The sequence below is a fragment of the Petaurus breviceps genome, unplaced genomic scaffold (assembly GCF_028583685.1).
Source record: "Petaurus breviceps papuanus isolate PSGF00001 unplaced genomic scaffold, PetGlider_PUasm1.0 90740, whole genome shotgun sequence".
Taxonomy (NCBI): domain Eukaryota; kingdom Metazoa; phylum Chordata; class Mammalia; order Diprotodontia; family Petauridae; genus Petaurus; species Petaurus breviceps.
In genome coordinates, this window is record NW_027187330.1 from 13,833,829 (window position 1) to 13,850,439 (window position 16,611).

Genomic DNA, 16,611 nt, shown 5'->3' on the forward strand with positions numbered 1-16,611 from the left:
TACTACTACTATGACTATTACGACTACTACTACTACTACTACTACTGATGAGGTTCAGAGTTAGGATGGCTGGTTTAGATTTTTGAAAGAATTCAATTAGACCTCTTTGGCCAGAGGGAGCTTTATTAACACAAAAGAACGTGGGCCTGAGAATTAGCAAGGAGTTAAACAAAGGCAATGATATAGGACAAGGACCAGACTTGTATACACAGAAGGTAACACAGCTTGTAGGGTGATGACATAATTTTAGGGTTTCTATGGGGGTTGGGGATTTAGGCACAGGATGAGGAAGATGAATGACACAAGATAAGGGAGACAGGGGAAATTTTATGACTGGGGGAGTGACAAGAAAGTTTGTGGTTCAGGAAAGGGGAAAATTTTACTTTAGGGTGCTCTCAGGCTCAGGAGGGCCTTCCAAGGTAATGAAAAAGCTACTCTTAATATTATTTTAATCCTTACAGCACCTTTGTATCCACATCATTTCCCCACTCAACCACGAGGCAGGAAAATTCTTTCAGCAAAAAGGGACGAAGGTCATTGTCTTCAGTGGCTGCTTCCTGCTGCACAGGGGAGAATATTCCATTTCAGGAGCCTAGAATAGGTTGGGGGGAAGGGGGTGGTTAGCATGGGCTGTGGAATGCGGTGCCAGCTGAGTCCAGGCTAGAGAGAGGCAGGACATCAAGTGTAGGGGTTGGTATCCTAAAAGTGGAAAGTGGAATTTCTGCAGGTGAGAAGACATAAAGCAAACCAGGAGGTTAAACAAGCACGGACCAAGTACAAGAGCAGGTAACATGATGAATAATGGGTCAGAAGGGGGAAACAAGGGAGAAGAACCACGACCCCAGGACGAGGTAGGGGAGCTATCAGGCTGGAGTGGATATCTTGCATCTAAGAGGCTGCCTGTTGAGTGCTCAAAGGATAATTTCCATGCAGAGTCTTCAGGGAATAGTGGGAGAGCTGTCCTGGGAATGATGGAGATACACCTAGAAATCATTTACTCTGTCCTGCCCCACAGAGCTTCGTATTTGAATTAAGGCATTACACTTCCTGTCTCGAGGAAGCAGGCCTAATAATCCTAGACACGGGGGGGGGGGGGGGGGGAATCAGGAATCAGTGGGCTACAAATAGAAGTGGTTCAAGATGGGACCCAGAACACAGCATAGCTAGAAAGCACACAGACAAGTCCCCACAGTGAGGGGCTTCAATGCATAGTCTCCTTTGATCATTTTTTCTGACTGCTCATGCCTTGTGTCTTATCTCACATCTCACATCCTGCATCCTGCTTGCTTCACCTGCCTCAGCACTCCTGTCTGCCTCACCATCCACCCAAATGCTTTTGGGAGAGGGAAAATGTAGCTGTCCCTGCTTGAGTGGGGGTGGGAAGGGGAGTAAAATGAGGCTGAAACAGCATTCAGGGGAGGAGGAGAATGTGGAGCAGGTATCCTTGTCGCATGACTATTTGCATAGTCAATAGACTAGGAGACACAAATCTGACAGACAGGTTAATATGCAGGGCCCAAGTAGAGAATAGAGGAAACCAAAGAAAGAAACCAAGAGTTTCATGATGCTATTTTGACATACATTATCTGATCTTGTTATTTTTTCAAAAGTTTCCAATCTGATTCCAATTCCTTCAGGAGGATCAGATGCTATAACTCTATACATGTAAATATAAGTAACAACACTGCAGGTAGAAGCTCTCTGCCCTCAAGTTCAGCAGTTATACAGATGAATTTACTTATAAGAGACTGACTTTTGCTCCAGTTATCATAAAAGGCTTGGGAAGACCCATATGTACTTAATTTGGAAAAAAAAACATACCAACATGTTGCTTATAATAAAACATGTTTATACCACAGAACACACAGTATAAACAGATATTATTTCTGCAAAAGTAACAAACTTTGAATGAAACTGACTTTTCCATTAATGCAAAAGTATCCCATAAGTGACCTCTCTTTAAGAAATTTGCATTGAAAATCATTTCCCTTAAGAAGAAGATGTTTCTGATCTAGTTTCAGTAATTAATAAACAGCTAGGTCCCTCAATCAGTTGTACCAATACTCAATTATTATAACATCCCTTTGAGACATTTAAGGACCTTATTCCATACAGGCATATATCCAGTGATGGGCAAATGACTAGGCCAAATACTCATTTACCAAGGAATTGTTAATTTCTTGTAAAAAAATAACATTACCAAAGCAATATAATCTAAGGCTGAATAGCCCAGATCCTAAACACACACTTCACTACAGTAGGTCAGATATATCTCAGCCTTAGTCTATGGCATAACAATTCAACATTGTGTTTGTACTTTTTTTCACAAACTTCTTTTCCCTTCATTTAATTATTCCCGTATTATTCAGAAAGAATGTTCTATTCCAGGGACTTAATCTTTCACACGACTATTCAATTTTATCCAATTGGGATATAGAATAACTACACATTCAGGATTGAAAAACAGCAAAATTTCACACATGTGCATTGTGTTCACATATTACCACTTGCCTTGATTACAGAAATTTGCCATGAAAAGAAAAGGCAAGGGCATGATTAGATAAAACATCACAGTTTTCCAGCCATGCACTATCAAGTCTATCTCATATATGGCCAGACTCAGGAATAGTCAGGTGAAAAACATTCCTTTTCAAAGGAACGCAATGGGGAAACTGAGCCAGGATCCCATCCTGCACTGAGGCTAGGATTGTCCTCTCAGCTTTTCCAGAAACAGACCAAATATAACAGTAAGTAAAGTTATACCTGTAACAGTCACATTCTCTCTGAGTAGCTTGTGGCGTTTCTCTCAGAAGGTGGGTTATTGACTATTGATGGATTTTTATGATCCATCAGGCAACTCAAAGTAAAATCCGTTACAGTCCCAAGAGCTTTTACGTCACATGGCAAGTTTCACTAATCAAGAATTTACCAGGACTCACATCTCAAATTTAAACTTGTCCTTGTGCAAAAGTCAATCATTAGAGATTGTTTCTATAATATTTGCACATTCTCAGTGTGCCAAGTTCCCTATTTAGGAACTCCATAACCCAAACAAGTGCTTTGGCAATCTTATAAAATTAGGGGGATGGAGAGGGACCCCTGAGATGGGGCTGCCTTTTCCACCCCATAGCATAGGGCTGTTATGGGCTGTGCTTTTGACTAGCCCTGAGGACTGCTCTGAATGAGCAGAATCCTTCTTTCCATACAACACACACACACACACACACACACACACACACACACAGAGTAATCAATTACCAGATTTAGGTTTTAGCATTAAAACAACCAGCAATCTTACAATTTTCATAAGCGATAACTAAAAGAAGGATGGACTGTGTTACCCAGTGCAGACAACTGCTGGCTTCTTACCCCATGGGAGGCACTTTCAGGCTTTTGGAGGTAGGGGCTCAGGGCCATTACCAGCCAGCCCTCACCATACCTGATGTCACTTCCCCTCCTTCCTTTGCCAGGTAGGGGAATGTGAATTTGCAGGTATAAGGTAAGGGAACTCTCTTTTCCTAATCTGATCTGGGATGAAAGGAGTTAATAGAAAAACTGCAGGGCTGTTCACATTTATATTGAGATACTCTCTTTTTTTTTTTTTGCTTTTATGGAGGGGGCAATGCAGGGCAATTGGGGTTAAGTGACTTGCTCAAGGTCACACAGCTGGTAAGTGTGTCTGAGGTCAAATTTGAACTTGGGTCCTCCTGACTCCAGGGCCGGTGCTCTATTCACTGAGCCACCTAGCCAACACTGAGATACCCTCTTGACTCAAGGGGAGGGAGTTGGGGGAGGAGGGGTTATCAGGAGATATTTCAAAGCTTTGGAGATCAATCACAAAATCTTGCAAAACCATAGAATTTGTTAAGTTTTTTTTTTTTTTTAGCTGTTCTAATTTTTCACTTCTAAGTCTTCTACTTAAAAGTTTAGAGTGGGACATTGAACCTTTCAGACAACGTCATGAGACTAGTGCCCTTTCTAAGGATACCTGAAGCACGAATTAAAGACTGTTTTTTTTTTTTTTTCTGAAAGCATCTATTTAAGGCTACAACAAACCTAGGAGTGAAATGTAGAAAATTTATAGTAGGTTTTAATATAATTGTTATCATTAGCAAATTATTGGAACAAATTAGCTTGCAAATGAAAATTTAATCCTTTAAAATCACACAAAAAGATTTTGTAAAACATTTTTTGTAAAAAAGATTTCCCTTTAAGCTTACAATTTATCCTGATGTTAAAGAAAATAATCACTAAACTTTCAGAAAATAAATTAGATGGAAACCCTAAAGATTGGGATTTATCAAAACCACGTTTGTATAACATGTCTTTTAAGCATCACTAATCCAAAGTGCCATAAAACCAAAATTCTCAATAATAACAAATTCTTAAGTGCCAAAAGGTATTTAGTTTTTTGCCCCCCTAAGGCATGAATATTCCCAATTAAACTAGCCTTATCACAATAACAAAGCTTACCAGGCTTTAAGAACTTAGTAGGAATTCTGTTACACAGAAGACTTTACACAGGTTTGAACAAATCAGATCTGGATTCATAATCACTAGCAGTAATATTTTAATTTCTAAGGCACAGTACTCTTAGCACTTGAAAGAAAAGACTAGAAAATGCATATAAAAATTACACAGGGCACTGAGACCCTGAAACTTGAGTGTAGGGACTTCCAAAGAAAACCATGCACAAAGGCCCATAGGGCACAGAGACCCTGAAACTGGGGTGCAGGGACCCTCAAAGAAAGCCAAGTGCAGAGGCCCTCGGGGAGGGTAAGGAAGAACACAAGGTAAACCAGGGTGCAGGGGGAACAACACAGGGAAAAAGTTTGCTCAAGCAGAGCAAGGTGTCTTTTCTATAAGTTTTGAAAATCAAATTTCTTACTAAGCTTGTTTTGTTTAGAAATCCCCTTCACAAATCACTTTTCTAGATTATTTTGAGGTCCAGTTATATTACCATGGAACACTAGACACTTTTCCTTAAGATTTCCTCCCAGAATTTCCCTCCTAGCAGTCTTCTATTAACCTCTTGCCACTTGTCCCAGCATCCCAGGACAGGGGAGAAAACAAAAGTGACTGACCCAGCGCAAGGATGTCCCCTTATGGGAGGGTCCACAATCTGACTGACCACCCAGAAGTCAGTGGAGCTTCAGACACCGCTGGCAGTGTCTGGGCACTCCAAGGGTCTTGCCCCTAGCGAGACAGTAGGAGCAGAAAGGTCTGGGGAAGAGAACAAAGAAAAGACGCTTACCTGTTATCCCAGTGTCTAGAAGAAGATCATTGGAGTCCAATTAACATTTGGACTCCTGGGTTTCGGCACCAAAATGTCAAGGTGCAGAATTGGGAGGGCTGGTACAGATTTTTGAAAGGATTCAATTAGACCTTCTCTCAAGTCAAATGGAGCTTTAATAACACAAAAGCATGTGGGCCTGAGACTTAACAAGCAGCTAAACAAAAGCGATGATATAGGACAAAGACCAGACTTATATACACAGAAAATTACACAGCCTGTAGGATGATGGCATAATTTCAGGGTTTCTGTGGGGGCTGGAGATTTAGGCACAGGATGAGGAAGATGAATGACAAGATAAAGGAGACAGGGGAAACTTTATGACCCAGGATGGGGGGTGGGGGCGGGAGAGGGAGAGTTGACAAAGAAGTTTATGGTCCAGGACAAGGGGATAGTTTACTTTAGGACATTCTCAGGCTCAGGAGGGCCTCCTAAGGTAATCAAAAGCTACCCTTAATATTATTTTAACCCTTAGGGCACCTTTGTATCCACATAACTACTACTACTACTACCACTAGTAGCAGCAACAGTAGTAATGGTAATAGTAGTGATAACTGTAGTGGTGGTGGTGGTAGTGGTAGAGTCATAGTAGTAATAATTATCATAACTGGGATTTATATAGTCCTTTGAGGTTTTCAAAGTACTTTATACCTATTTTCTCATTTGAGCCTCATGTACTTCCACCAAAACAATCACTGATAACTCTCTTTCAATATATTTGGTTTCCTTTGATAGCTTGTGTATTTTATGGCATATCTTTAAAAACATTATTCTGAAAAAGGTCCATCAACTTCATTTATGAAAGGGACCAATCATGTACACACACACACACATGCACACACACACATTAAAAACCTCTCATCTACCCTGATAATGGTCATCCAGCAAAGTAACTAGAATTAGCAGTTAGTACTGAGGAATTTTAAAAGAAAGGTAAACAATGACTGGAAAGATTTATGAGGTTGAATTAACAGTCTCAAATGTGGGGCAAAGACTCAGCAGAATCGATTAAGCAATACAGTAGAAATCAGCATCAAGAATTCCAGTCCTAGGGTGGATGAGGCTGAAGTCAGAGGGGCTCTCAGATGTGCCAACAACTCCAAAGTGAAGGATTCCCCACAAAGGATATTGCTGTCCTCTGCTACAAATTTGTCTCAAACTTAAGGAAGAATTTCCCAAGGCACCAATGTCTTGCTTATTCCCATTATTAAAGGAAAATGGGGAAATTTCTATGGTTCAGGATTAGGTCTTCATAATCTAAGTGGGAGGAGACTAGGATATACTTTGAACTGATGGTCTCCCCAAAGTCTAATTATTCTGCAAGAAAATATAGGGGGTCAGGAATAGGTGTATCACCCCCAGGAAAAAAGCAACAACCTACGATTTACATACTCCCACCTGAACACACACATACATACATACATGTATACATGCATACATAGATGGCATGAGGAAGATCCAAGTTTGGTGGACATACTGATTTTTACTATGTAAGAGCCTAAAAGGTAGATATCTGTTATTCATATTTAGTCTTCTTGACCATATTGCTTTTAAAATAGGAAATGTTCTCTTTGCCATCAAGGAATATTTCTTAAATGCTTACTATGTTCTTTGCACTGTCAGGCAAGGGGACTATAAAAAAAAATAAAGAGTCCCTACCCTTAACAGCTTATATTTTATCAGAAGATATAATATACACACACTTAAGTAAATAGAAAGTATATACTAAATGAACATACTATTTTTTTTTTCTTTTGGGGTGAGGAGTTACTCGATAATCAGGAAAGAACTACAGCTGAGTTTCCAAAGAAACTCAATGCTTATAAACATTTATTAAGTATCTATTATATACAGGATAATGAAGTACAAAGATAAACCAACATCTGATTTTAAGGAGTTTATCTTCTATCTCTTCTCAGTATGAAATGTTGGCATGCAGTTGCAATATCTGCAGGTTGGAATTAAGTTTTCCATAAAGAAGACAGTGGTAGCTTAGGAGGACTCAGAAAGACTAGATCATATATGTAAAATCAGGCTTTTAACGAAGTCTGGGGATTTTATCATGCTACTACATTTGTGCAGGAATATAGGACTTCAACTTAGAGATAAAGCCAACATAACTCTGTGGACCATCCATGAAAGCTGATTCAAGAACATCTTGGGAGAGTAACAAACAGGTTCCCAGGACTCTTTGTGAGATATGTTAAAAATAAAAGACTGGGAGTTGTCAACAAGGTAGAAAAAGCTCATTCCTCACTGTGTCTTTGATTTCCATTTTGCCTTTCTAAACACTTGACAGAATTTCTCCTTAGGTGAAGTTGGAGCCTCTGCCTGGATTATATTGAGATTTTATCTAGTTCCTATTTAAGAGTTATTTACTCTGTTCTAGTATATTCTAATATACATATATACATATGCATGTATATACATATAGGTGTGTATATATACATACATACATATATGTGTGTGTGCATGTGTGTGTGTGTGTGTGTGTGTGTGTATATATATATATATATATATCTTCTCTGATGTCTGTCTGCTATTTACTTGAATAAATAGCTCTTCCCTACTTGTGAATGTCTTTTGTATATACTAAATAAATATGCCATCTTTTTTTTCTTTTGGAGGAAGAAGTTACTTGGGGACCAGGAAAATGCTTCAGTTGAGTTTCCAAGGAAACTCCATGTTTAATAAACACGTGTTAAGTAACCAATGTGAAGGGGACCAAGTCAGCATGTGTAAGCTTGGGATTGTTCTCCTCTCTTTTAAGAAGGACTAGAGGGGCAGCCAGGTAGCACAGCGAGTAAGAGCACTGACCCCAGTGTTGGGATGACCTGGGGATTGAATCTGGGCTCAGACACTTAGCCCCTACCCAGAAACACCTGGCTGTGTAACCTTGAGCAAGTTACTTAACCCCAATTGCTTTAAAAAAAAATGACTAGAAAAATGTCTTTGTTTTGAAACAAACAAGCTACGGCCTAGACCAGCAATTTTTTAAACAAAAAATCTACATTAATCTACACTGGCACTCCTTTTGGAGATAGGAAAGGGAAGAAACAAATGCCAAATCTTGGACTTCTCCTCCCACAGTGGAAATTTCAGTCTCCCTTGGAAGAGGAGTGGGCCAGATTCCAGAGATATCTATGTATCCATGTCTCCCACAAGTCTCATCTATACATTAAGTCAATCTATATTGATATACATATTTTATGTGGGCACAAACTTATAATTCACATGTTAATGGATTAATGATATTTGTGATGGGACTGGAACTTTGTGAAAAAAAAGGAACATTAATACAGTTTTCATATAGCTAGGTATTTGTCTAACGATTCTGAAAAGCAATTTGGAAGTATGCTAAGGCAATCACTAAATTGTTCATATCCTTTGATCCAAAGATCCTCCTGCTAGGCATATGTCCTAAGGAGGTCAAAATTAGAAAAGCTCCAAATACGCCGAAATATTTATAGCAGCACTTCTTACTAGCAATGAACTGGAAACAAAGTAGATGTGCATTGGCTGGGGAATAACTAAATAAATTTTCTTGCATGAATATAATAGAATATTACTTTGCTGTCATGGTATAGGAGAGAGAACATTAGATATGAAGTTCCAAATCTTTCCTCTGATACTTACTAGGGACACATACAAATTCACCCAGTTAATGCAATGCAATGCAAGCCAGCTCACCTTTTTGTGCCTTAGAGTTCTCAACTGTAAAATTTTAAAAGTCTATGGCCTCCAAGGTTCCGTTTAGTTCTAAATCTATGAATCTATAATCGTACAAATATTATGAATTTAGAGAATCATGGAAGACTTCTATGCACTGAGGTTAAGTGATGTATATAATTCAAGGAAAATAATATTTACAATGCCTACTATAATTTAAATGGAAAGAACATCCATCAGAGCAAAACTGGATGTTGTGTCATAATGACTCGATTTGGACCCCAAGAAGAATGCAGAGGAGGATGGTATTAGCTATAAAACATTGCATTCTCTTTGTACTGCGCCTTGCTCAGAGGGAAGATTGCTTTCGAGTTAATGGCAAGGCCAAATGGAGAATTATGCGTTTCAACTCACTACATGACTTCTTCTATTTTTGAATCCCAACAAAAGCCAGGGAAATTATCTAGCGATAGCAAAGGAGTACATTTAGAAGTGGCCTTGTAAAGTGAGGCACGTAATTTTGTCAGAGAAAATGGAGCTTAGCAAACAGGAGATCTGGATATAAAAACCAGAGGAAAAGAGGTATGGGGAGATCATGTGCTGGTTCAGTTTGGGGAATATCTGAAAATACTCCAGTGATAATAATCTGAAATGATCGTTTGCTGCATCTTATAATTAAGAATAGGATATTATCATCATATGATAAAATATATTATCCCATGAGAATTATTTGAAATGCTAATCATCTATAAATACACTGAGTGATCAATTCCAAGGAATGTATTTTCAAATATCACCTTGACCTTTGGAAGCCATTCTTTCAGTCAATGAATCAGGAAGCATTTATTAAGTACCTACTCTGTGCCAAGAATCAATCACTAATTATTTATTGAACATCTGTTATGTACCAACCATGGTATTGTGCATTAAGGACACAGACAAAAATGAAACTGTCCCTGACCTCAAGGTGGATAGATTCTATTGTGCACAACATGTACCTGCATAAGTATTCCCAAAATATAAAAAATGTAAATTATTGTATAATTGTGAAGGGTTGAAGTACCCTGTGGCTATAGGGACTAGGAAAGCCCTTATAGAGAAGGGGCCTCTTGGTTTCAGCTCTGAAGGGAGATAGGGTTTCAAACAGACTGAAAAAAGAGAGTGAAATTGTAGCACAGGGGACATTATGTGGAAAGGCACTGAGATAAGGCCTCCAATGTTATCTCTGAGGAATATAAAGAAAAACGAATTATTTGGATAGTAGACAGTGTGAAGTCCAGGAATATGTGTGGGTCCATTTAAAGCCCCCTTGGAGAGATGATTGATTTGTCCCAGAAAATTTGCCTCCTTGAAACTGAAAATGAGCTTCCCTAGCTTCCCACTAAGTTGTTACTGCCAGAAACAGGCCAAAATAATCTGGATGGGTGCTGTGTGTGAGCTAGTTCCTGTGAATTTATAACTATCCCAAAAGATTATTAAAATGAATTAGCTTTACATTCTCCCTCCTCAGATATATTTAAAAACTGTAGATGATTTGGAGGTGGTCTTGCCAGGATGCATAATAATAAACCAAGTGTTAGGGGCGGCAAGGTGGCTCAACTAGTAAGAGCACCGGCTCCAGTGTCGGGATGACCTGGGGATCAAATCCCAGCTCAGATACTTAGCACCACACTCAGAAATAACTGGCCATGTAACCTTGAGCAAGTTACTTAACACCGATTGCTTTAAAAAATAAATAAATGAATGAATGAATAAATAAATAAATAATAAACCAAGTGATCTCCAGGGGTCTACTGTCCCATCCCTATGCATCTAGGGTCCTCTGAAGGAAGGTTTTCATTGTCCCTAACCAAGCCTGGAGTTTTTTGTGAGTTAAAATCCAGGAAAGTTTAACTCTTCTGCTCCAGGGTATTTTCAAACCAGAGAATGGATCCTAAATAAGGATAACATTTCTCTACTATACCCATTTTCTTTGACCTTCCCATGTCCCCCTATCTATTAGGTAGTAGGTAAATTTTAGAGCATTGCCTAAGATTCAGAAAGGTCAAGTGCTTTGTCCATGACCACACAGCTAGTATAGGCTTTGAAATCTGAACTCAGATCTTCCTCATCTGAGGCCCAGCACTTTTTCTCCCATCTCATCCTATCTTTCGCAATACTGATATTCAAAAGAAACTTCTAAATTAAGATACATTGACCATCTGCTCCTCAAAATCAAACCCATTTTTTTTCTCTGGGAAAGATTAAAATTAACCCCACATTACAGGGTCAGCCCCTTCATAAATTCTGAAGTAAGTATTGTCCTCAGAAAGAGACAATGTAAAAAGCATTAAACCATTTGCTCACTGACAGCATTGAATCAGACTTGCTGCTGTTTCTGGTCAGACATTGGTAATTCAGATTCTCATCTGCTAATCTCTTACCTTGTTTATCAGGCTTGTGCCCTATTTCTATGTGTGTGTGTGTGTGTGTGTGTGTGTGTGTGTAGGGGTTAGGTAAAATGGTTTGTCAAGGAAAAATTACTGTGTGGGAGTGGGAGAATCACAGACTTGGAATTAGAAGGTACCTAATCCAGTCTACCCAAATTTATCCTTGAAAGGCCCAAGGAAAAAGAAATTACTACTCTCAAAAGCAGATCATTCCACTTTCGGACAACTCTAATTTTTAGGAAGGTCTCTTTTTTTTTTCTTTTCTACATCAAGATCCTTTTCTATTTAACTTACTGTTCCTTGCTCTGTCCTCTGAGGCCTAGAGAAACAAGTATAATTACTCTCCCTTGTGAAAATTCTGCAAATACTTGAAAATAGCTATCATGGGCTTGATAAGTTATCTGTACTTTTGTTTGTTTGTTTTTTAAATCCAGGCAAAACACCCATTGTTCCTCCTAACTATCTTTGGATGGTGTGATCTACAGTTGCCTGTTAACTCTGGTTTTGATCAGTATATACACCAGTTCATCAATGACCTTCCCAGAATGTGACATCTCAACCTGAGCATACAGGGAAGAACACAAAGAACTGTTGTCTCGCCACATCTCTGTTCCTCTCTCTGTCTCTATCTCTCTCTCCCTTCCTCCCTCCCTGTGTCTGTCTTTCTGCCTTTCTCTCTATTTCCCTAGACATGTCTCTATAAATGCAGTACATAGAAAAGTCCATATGGGGTTACAACCATAGTGTTGAGTCATTTTGACTTTTGGTATCCACTAGAATCCCCCTTTTTTTCCCAGAAGGCATTGCCTTACTTACTATACATCTCTTATCATTCTATAGTTAATATATTAGAATCTTGTTCAGTCATTTTTAGTTGCATTCAACTCTTCATGACCCCATTTGTGACTTTCTTAGCAAAGATAGTGGAGTGGTTTGCCGTTTGCTTCTCCAGCTCATTTTGCAGATGAGGAAACTAAGGCAAACAGGGTGAAAGGACTTGCCCAGGGTCACCTAGCTGGTAAGTGTCTGAGGACAGATTTGAATTCAAGAAGGTGAGTTTTTCTAGTTCTGGTATGGGCACTCTATCCACTGTACCACCCAGCTGCCCTAATACAGTAGAACAGTGGAAGATTAAGTTGGAAAAGTAAAATGGGAATCAGATTGCCTAATGCTTTGAACATCAAGCTGTGTGCTTATTCATTCGGTAGGAAATTGCTGAGACACTGAAGATGTTTGTGCTGGGCAATAATACGAACAAGACAGTGCTTTGGGGATATAAATCTGGTGGTGACCCAGATTATAAACGATAGACTTTAGAGATAAGAATGCTAGTAGGGAATTTATTGTAATAGTCTAGGTATGAGATAAGGATGTTAACCAAGGCATTAGCATTGGGAATAAAAAGAAAGTATGGATGTGAGAGGCAAGGCTTAAGAATTAACAGGCTATGACAACCCATCAAATGTCAGGGTTTTAATGGAAAGAGACCAGGCAAAGTTTTTAATTTGGGTAACTGTCAGCTGTTCATGACTAGAATTCAGACTCCCCCCACCTCCTGTAGAAAGTGAACAAGTCAACAGATATTTCATGAAATTCATAGCCACCATCACTAAGCCTCATGAAAGAAGAGTTATCTCTCAAGTCTGGAGATAGAGAGCACTGGCAGGCAGGCACACAGCACTTATAATTTGGCAAGCACAATGAAGGCATCTCCTTAGTTTTTGTTCTTATTGATAGCAATGAATGCTGATCCATTAAAAAAAAAAATTAAAACCGATTCCAGACTAAATTCTCTGCTATCGGGCAGGAAGCTTGAGTAGGTCCCTTTGACCCAGAGAATTTTCTACCTACAGAGTTGTGGGAATCTCATCTGTAACCAATCTGTTGTGTGAGTTTCTGTATCTTTCTTGAGATTTACCAGAGAGGTACCCACTCTCGTTATGCTTCCAGGTTCATACAGATTGGGGACTAGGGCACTCTATGAATATCAGAAATTAATGGGGAAATTAGTTGGAACCCTTCAGATTATTAACAGTCATTGCTGAGAATGGAGGAGTTTCTGAAATTTCCCCTAACCCTACTCTTAAGGGATCAAGAGAAACTAAAAGGCGAAGTAAAGTCATAGGAGCAATACATTCTTTGAGAATTTTTGGATACGGCAGTATAGTGAATAGAGCACTTCCTAGAGTCAGGAAGACTCATCTTCGCAAGTTCAAAATTAGATTCAAATACTAGCTGTGTGACCCTGGGCAAGTCACTTAACCCTGTTTTCCTCAGTTTCTTCATCTGTAAAATGAACTGAGAAGGAAATGGCAAAGCATTTGATAGCAAAAGCATTTGATGGCAAAGCATATTTCCTTGTGAAGGAAACCCCAAGAGGGGTCATGAAGAATCAGACTTGACTGAAAAATTACTCAACAAAACAGATATGGTGACCATGGTGACCATTGCTGTATACCCAGGGCACCAAGGGTAGCCACTATGAGTCTGTGAATCAATGTCTTATGATCTTACATTAAGTCAGTGTCATAAGCACCCTCAAGCTGCTATCCCTCAGCGTTCTGCTGTTGGGGCACCTCTTAACTATGGTCTATTTTCTATCATTGCCTATTGCCTCCATATGCTGCTATCTCCTGGGAAACTGGGGAGTCAGGGTGTTGAAGAGGTTTCATATCCAAATCTACTGCCCGTTTCAGCCCATCCAAAAATACTGAGGCTGTTTTAAGTGCCATAATTCCTCTAAGTGTGTGAGTGAGGTCATAAGTGATAAGAAGTCCAGAGGCAGAGGAACAAAGCAAGGGTTACATAGTGCAGATAAAATATAGAGGTTCTTGGAACGGCTTGGTGGCACAGTGAATAGAGCACCATCCTTGGAAATTAGGAGGACCTGAGTTCAAATCCGACCACAGACACTTAACACCAAAACTAGCTGTGTGACCTTGGGCAAGTCACTTAACCCCAACTACCCTCCAAAAAGCAAAAAAAAAAAAACATAGAGGTTCTACCCATATGTGGGATAGCATAGAAAATCTTAACTTGAGATCTAATAACTGGGTTTTTTATTTTCATGATGGATTTTATATAAATGGATTCATATGTTATTCTATATATTTTATTTTATGCATTTATAAACATTATTCTAAGAAAGGATCTCTAGGCTTTACCAAAATCATCTCTCTCTCTCTCTCTCTCTCTCCTCTTTTTCTTCTCTCTCACACACATAAACACACATATGAATAGAGAATAAAGAGAATATTTCAACTATTATTAAGCTACCTTCAGTGCTGTTACATGTTTGTCAGACCAGAGCAGCCTTTATAAGATTCACAGTACAATGTGTGGGAGACTGAGGAAGTAAAAGGCAAGAAAGGCTGTGATAAGATGGCAGGTGCTCAGCTATGATGACCCAGATTTTCCCTCTCATTGCTCTCTAATCAATCAATCCACAAGCATTTATTAAACCCTCATCAGGAGCCAGGCACTGTGCTTCCTTTTATAATGTGAGACTTAGCTGCTCTACCTACTATGTGGTCAGTCAGTGGCTGGTGTGATTTTCCTATGTTCCTCTGGGCGTGTCATATGGTCTAAAGTTAAACTCTATGTTTCTTTTAAATTTTTTGGTCTTTATTAATTTGTATATTTTCTTTTAGTTTACAAGATTGAGTTCCACAATTCCTTGAGTTTAAAATTTTCTCTTCCTCCCTCCCTTCCCCCACATCCCATGGTGGCATACAATCGATATAGGATCTGCAAATACTTTCACATTAGACATTAGTCAGGTTGTATCAGATGGAATGAACAATGGGAAAGAAGGAACAAAACCAAACAAGAAAAAGAAAAAGAGCAGGTAGTTTGCTTCAATCTGGATTCAAACTCAGTTCTTTCTCTGGATGTAGACATCTCTCTCCTTCATGACTCTTTTGGAGTTGGCTTATAAGTCAACTTATAAGTTATTATAACTTATAAGCATTGCTGAGAAGAGTCCAGTTTATCAAAGTTGGTTGTCACACATATGTTGTGTCTGTAATTGTGTACAAATTTCTACTTGTTCTACTCTTCTCCCTCAGCATCAGTTCGTATAAACCTCTCCAGGTAAATATGAAGTCCATCTGCTCCTCGTTTCTTATAGCACAATAGTATTCTGTTACATGCATATACCACAACTTGTTCAGCCATTACCCAATTGATGGGCACCCCCTTAATTTCAAATTCTTTGCCACCACAAAAAGAGCTGCTATAAATATTTTTGTACATATGGGTCTTCCTCCCACTTCTATGATCTCTTTGAGATACAACCCTAAAAGTGGTATTGCTGGGTTAAAGGGTGTGAAATTATTTATAGCCCTTTGGGCATAATTCCAGATTGCTCTCCAGAATGGTTGGATCAGTTCATATCTACACCAGCAATGCATTAGTGTTCCAATTTGTCCACATCTTCTCCAGCATTTATTATTTTTCCTGTTTTTGTCATCTTAGCCAATCTGACTGGTGAGATGTGGTAGCTCAGAGTTGTTTTGATTTGCATTTCTCTAATCAATAGTGATCTAGAGAATTTTTTCATATGCTTGTAGATATCTTTAATTTCTTCCTCTGAAAACTGCTTGTTTATATCCTTTGGCCATTTATCAACTGGGGAATGACTTCTATTCCTATAGATTTGACTCAATTCTCTGTATATTTTAGAAATGAGTCCTTTATCAGAGACATAGGTTGTAAAAACTCTTTCCCAATTTTCTACTTTCCTACTAATCTTGGTTACATTGGCTTTGTTTGTACAGAAGCTTTTCAATTCAATGTAATGAAAATTATCCATTTTTCATTTTATAATGCTCTCTAACTCTTGTTTATTAATAAAGTCTTCCCCTCTCCACAAATCTGACAGTTAAAGTATTCCTTGCTTTCCCAGATTGCTTATAGCATCAGCCTTTTGTAAGGGTTATGGGATTTAAAGATCTTCCATGCCCCGTTGGACTTGCTGACGTAGCAGGAAGGGGTGGAGCAAGAGGTAGCGGAAGCCAAGCTAGCGTTCCTGCAGTGGCTGGCGGTGGTGGCAACGGCGGCGGCAGCAGCAGAGGCAGTGGCAGCGCGAAGCCCTTTTTGAGTTAGGAATGCTAAGGACTTTCTGCTAAGGACTCCTGCTGAGGACTGCCAGGGGCCGGAGCTGCTGGGAGCGCGCTTCCAGGACGCTGGGTGGTTGCTGTGCGTGGGGAGAGGAGGACC

The 16,611-nt window shown here is 39.3% G+C and overlaps 1 long non-coding RNA gene across 1 annotated transcript in view; it reads right to left on the minus strand.

Moving 5' to 3' along the window:
* The window catches only part of LOC138145472 (uncharacterized), a 185,238-nt gene that overhangs the window by 16,641 nt on the left and 151,986 nt on the right, over positions 1–16,611 (minus strand). The gene's annotated exons all lie outside the window — the stretch shown is intronic.